This window comes from Cnephaeus nilssonii, assembly GCF_951640355.1.
Source record: "Cnephaeus nilssonii genome assembly, chromosome: 1".
NCBI lineage: Eukaryota > Metazoa > Chordata > Mammalia > Chiroptera > Vespertilionidae > Cnephaeus > Cnephaeus nilssonii.
Window position 1 is genome coordinate 84,240,963 of NC_137072.1, and position 5,431 is coordinate 84,246,393.

The following is a 5,431-nucleotide window of genomic DNA, read 5'->3' on the forward strand; positions in this document are numbered from 1 at the left end:
TTTGAGGGAGGGATGGAGCAAAGGAGAAGACAGATACAGTTTCAAGCAATTTTGTTCTTTGATCCAAAAGCTTACGCTCTTAGGGAAACCTAGGGGTGGGCCATTGTGAAGGACATTAAAGACAGAAAACTGTGTCGTTCCAGACTGGAAAGAATTTTCCATGGATGGGTGTGAAAGGAGGGGGAAATGAGAGATCATGGATTCCAGGAGCAGAAGAGATCTGTGCTAAGGACAGATCACTACTAAGGACAGAAAATCCCAGAGCGAAAACAGCCGCGTCTAAGTAGATAAGATCAAAGGCAGCCCTGCCAGAGACTCCCACGTTCCAGTCACAGCAGAAAGCTAGAGGACCTGCCGGGAACAGGTCGAGAGAGATAACATGTCTTAGCAGTAACCTCTTCCCCACCCCACCCTCAAGCCCCACCACTCAACATCTTGGCACTTGGGAGGCTCCTGGAACCCCGGAAAGGTGTGAGGTTGTTTTTCCACTGGCTCAAGGTCAGAAAGCAAGCTGAGTTATAGAGAATAAAGACCTGTTTTTATAGACCTGAATTTATGCCCAGGATTCAACGCAGAGAAGCTGGTGAGTGGCATGAAGAAGAAGGTAAGTGGCCCCAGGGGTGGAAGAGAGTGAGGTGTGGCTGTGGAGAGTGAGCTGGAATTCTCCTGGGTCATCATATTTCCACTGCAGGGCTCTGTCTGAGCAAAAGCTATGTGTTCTGAAGAAGTTCAAGGGGTGATTGCGGATGAACGAGATACTAACAATAAGATACTTTGTTAAACACTTTCATATATGTTTGTTGTTGTGATGACCCTGTAGTGAGAACTGCTAAGATACAGTGTTTACTGACTAAATAAACTGAGGGAAATTTGGAACTTTTCCTATAAAGGGTAGAATGTATTCCTTTGAGTAGATTGATTTAAAGTTCATGAAAGTCAACCAAATAAGAAAGTGTATTTTGGCAATGAGTGTGAGACATTTTATTGCTCTCATTTGGTTCTTAATCTTTATGCCCTTGCAAAATAAATAATAAACCTTTAGCCCTGGCCAGTGGCTCAGTGGTTAGTGTCAGCCCCAGGACCAAAGGGTCCCAGGTTTGATTCCTGGTCAAGGGCACATACCTTGGTTGCAGGTTCCTCAGCCCTGGTAGGGGCATGTGCTGGAGGCAACCAATCGATGTGTCTCTCTCACATCGAAGTTTCTCTCTCCTCCCCTACGTCTCTCCCCCCACCTCCCTCTCTAGAAATCAATGGAAAAAATATCCTCGGGTGAGGACTAAATCCTATATAATAAAGAGGTAATATGCAAATTGATTGTCATGCCCGTGCACAAGATGGCCACCCCCATGTGGTTACAAGATGGCTGCCCCCATGTGGTCACATGATGACTGCCACAAGATGGCCAGCAGGGGAGGGCAGTTGTGGGTGATCAGGCCAGCAGGGGAGGGCAGTTAGGGGTGACCAGGTCAGCAGGGGAGGGCAGTTGGGGGCGACCAGGCTGGAAGGGGAGGGCTGTTGGGGGCAATCGGGCCAGCAGGGGAGCAGTTAGGTGTCAATCAGGCTGGCAGGGGAGTGGTTAGGGGGTGATCAGGCTGGCAGGCAGAAGCGATTAGGGGCAATCAGGCAGGCAGGCAGGCGAGCAGTTGGGAGCCAGCAGTCCTGGATTGTGAGAGGGATGTCTGACTGCCCGTTTAGGCCTGATCCTGGATTGGGCCTAAACCCGCAGTTGGACATCCCCCAAGGGGTCCCAGATTGGAGAAGGTGCAGGCTGGGCTGAGAGACACCCCCCCACTCCAGTGCACGATTTTTGTGCACCGGGCCTCTAGTCTATAATAATCTATAATAATAAAAGCATAATATGTAAATCAACTGAATGACCAAACAGCAGAACAACCGTCTGGACGACCACGCTATGACACTCACTGGTGCCAGGCCAGCCAAGGCGGGTGCAATGCAATTGGTCGGGGGCCTGGCCATTGCCCCATGATTGCCCTGCAGAGGGAAACCCAGGCCACCGGTCCTGTGGCAGGTGGGTGGGGCCTCCCTCTGCAGGGGGTGGTGGAGAGGGGTTTGATCCATCTAGGAGCCCTGGCCACGTGGGCAGGGCCTACCTCCTTGGGGCAATTGGACTCTAGTATAATAATAATAATGCACCTTCAGGCTAAATAAACAAGGAGTTAAAAGCCTATTTTAGCCTTATTTGTGTTGGATGATTCAAGGTTTCCCCAAGAATATATTGTGCAGCAATCTCCTCTTCCACCAATTTACTTTTTTTCTTTAATTAATAGACTTATTTTTTAGCAGTTTTATGTTTCTATAAAAATTAACTGGAAAGTAGAGTTCCCATATACCTTCTTACTCCCACCCTCACCCCATTCCCTTTATTACTAATAGCATGCATTAGTGTGGTGCATTTGTTTTCATTGATGAGCCAATACTGAGACATTATTATCAACTAAAGTCCACAATTTACATTAGGGTTCATTCTTTGTGTTGTGAAGCCCATAGGCTTTGACAAGTGTGTAATGACACATATCCACCAATACAGTATCATGCAGAACAGTGTCACTGCCCTTAAAATCCCCTGTGTTCCACCAACTCATCCTCCTCTTCTTTCTCCTCCCAAACCTGCCAGCCACTCCAATTTGCTCTTATTCTTCACACAACAACTCTGGAGAAAATGAGGGATCCAATGAATATAAGCATGATTTACATCAGTTTAAGTTAAGTCTCCATCTTATATCAGTAGACAAGTTTAGATTTTTTTCCCATAGCTATTATAATAACTGTGTGTACTATTTTGAATTCTAATTGTTTTCAATCAACATTATTTCATAGAGTTATTCCCATGTACAAGCAGAGTCCATAGACTTCTCATCTCTAATCTTGCCTTAGTTTTTAAGGCTAGATTACCTTATAGTTACCATAATATTTCAGAATGAATTGCCACTATTTGAGCTATTTACACATTCTAGCTCTTCTACACAAACAATTGCCATTGAATTGCAATTTGTTGTGAACTAAATGGTATCTAGCTTTCATCCACCCCATTCTACAGAGGGCTATATTTTACTTAAGAACAAGTTTTTAGAGATCTTGTATAATTCAAGATTCATTTTCCCATTGAACAAATAAAGAGTATAAGGGCCGCATTCCTGGAGTACAAAAATCCATAACTATTGAATAGAGCACAATTTTACTTTAAAATTGCTATTGATTTTTTAAGCATTATTTAAACATTTTCCCTTAGGGCTGTCTCCTAGATTAATAGCACAGTCTTAATGTGGTTGATTGGCCCTTATTTATACCACTTTTATCATATCTAACCATGGTGAGCAGTCAGACAGACTTGAGCAGAGGGAGGATGATGGGCCAGATACAGTTCATCCGGGTGGAAAGCCCTGGGTGCCCAGCAAAGGACAAAATGTCGGGTGGGGCCTTGACCCCAGGGTGACCTTTCCTCCCCTAGCACATCACTGGTCATGCGGTTTGGACCCTAGACCCTTCCTCCCTAGAGATGACATCTAAGCCTCAGTTGTATTTCAGCTCCAGGCCCAGAAGATCAATAAAACCAGCCATGGCTGACCTCAGGACCAGCTGCATTGAATAATGACGCCCTGCCCTGGTGCGGGCCAACCAATCAGTGGAGACCTAGACCCCGAAAGGACACACCTGGAAAACTGCTGGATATTCTACTGAGATCTTCCCCTGGGACCTGCCCTAAAATCTCCACCCTTAGGTAGGAGGACCCAGTGTTCTTCCCACAGGGAGCACGCCCCTGCCTTTCCCTCCCCTCCCCAACCCCCACACCGTACCATTAGCTCCCTCACTTCCAAGCTCCACGGGCCCTTCTTTTACCTCTATAACTTGTTTCCTAAGCCCATTTCTTCTAGGAATTACTTCCTCTACCTCGATGATTTACCCAATAAATGTTCTCTTCCAGTTTGGGTCTTGGCTCTGAATTCCTTCCTAGCCAGAACCCAAGTACTGAGATTGCTGAACCGGGTCCGGTCTGACCCCACCAGTGAGACCCTAGTGCTGTTCCCACCGCCTACAATATGACCTTTGTTCTGAACTTTTTGATTTATCGCTGCATTTTTCAGGCCTAGTTTTAGCCATATCACTTGAATAATATTTGTACACTATTCATAAAAATGTTTTAAATTACAGTAATACTAAATATTAGAATAGCCATGTAATAAATGCTGAAATCACTCATTGAATTTCAGATTCTTTAAATAATGATTATGCTCCTGTCACTGAGAATGAAGAGAATTACAGTTTGCCAGCAAAAGAAGCACTGCCATTGAAGATAACAATTTACAAGTCACTTCTTTATCCAGCAAGACTTAATATTTCTAGGTCATACTACCCTCGGGGACCCAGAGTTGGAAGATGATTTAAAGCTGAAGACAATTGAAATTCAACAGATGCAGAAAGAAGCCTCCTCAGAGCTTCCCTTATCTGACTAGAAGCAGCAACTCCTGGGAACTGAGGCTGCCATAAATCCCCTCTTCTGGGTGGCTTTTACTCCCAGCAAGGACTCAAAGAGTAAACCCACATAACCCCCTCTGCAGGGGAGTTTTATGGCCCCCAAGAAGCCGGAAAGACCACCGCACCTGCATAAACAAACATTATCACAAACACTTATCTCCCATTTGTTCTTGTGAAATCCCATCCTCCGTCTTTCCTAAAGAAAAAATTTGTTTTTCCCGTAGTCTTTTTCTTTTTCCTCCCTCTCATGTCCCTACAAAGTTAGGTCTGTAAGCCTCTAATATTAACCATTTAAAGAGGCAGCTACTTATTTTGTTGGCTTCCATAGGCATACGAATAAACCTTTTTTTCTCAGTCAATTCGGCCTTTGCCAGTTTAACTCGAAGTACCCAGACACTAGCAGGGTAAAGAGGGAAAGTGTTTCCTCCCTCACACTTGAAATTCACAAAAGTTGAATGTACTTCTAATGCATGTTCACAGCTGAAGGCAGCCCTCTGCACAGTCCCTTCGAATTTCATGTACCTTAGAAACACTAGTGTTAGATGTGTGTGTTTTTTTCTCCCATTAAGCTACAACTCATTTATCTTATCATCAATTATTTATTCTTTTGGAATGAATGTAAGCTGGGGGGAGGGGTTCTTTTTTTCTTTTTTAAATATTTTTATTGATTTCAGAGAGAAAGGGAGAGGAAGAGAGAGATAGAAACATCAATGAGAGAGAATCATTGCTCAGCGGCCTCCTGCCCGCCCCACACTGGCATGTGCCCTGACTGGGTTTATCAGTAAACCTCCTAGTTCATGACGCTCAACCACTGAGCCACGCCAGCCGGGAGGGGGTTTTATTTTTTTCAACATGAAAACTTCCAAGGAGCTGGACAACAGCAACTAGTTTAAGGAGGTTTTATCCTAGCTGTGCGAGAATCCCTCTGATTCTTGGG

The 5,431-nt window shown here is 44.8% G+C and overlaps 1 long non-coding RNA gene across 2 annotated transcripts; it reads left to right on the forward strand.

Moving 5' to 3' along the window:
- Nucleotides 1–384: 384 nt before the first annotated feature.
- LOC307101620 lies at nucleotides 385–4,742 on the forward strand. 2 transcript variants are annotated; one of them, XR_013813697.1, is made up of 3 exons: nucleotides 385–604; nucleotides 3,547–3,739; nucleotides 4,230–4,742. It is a non-coding gene; the product is annotated as an uncharacterized lncRNA (long non-coding RNA). The 2 variants fall into 2 exon arrangements; XR_013813698.1 differs by having other exon boundaries at nucleotides 3,553–3,739.
- The last annotated feature ends 689 nt before the right edge of the window (nucleotides 4,743–5,431 follow it).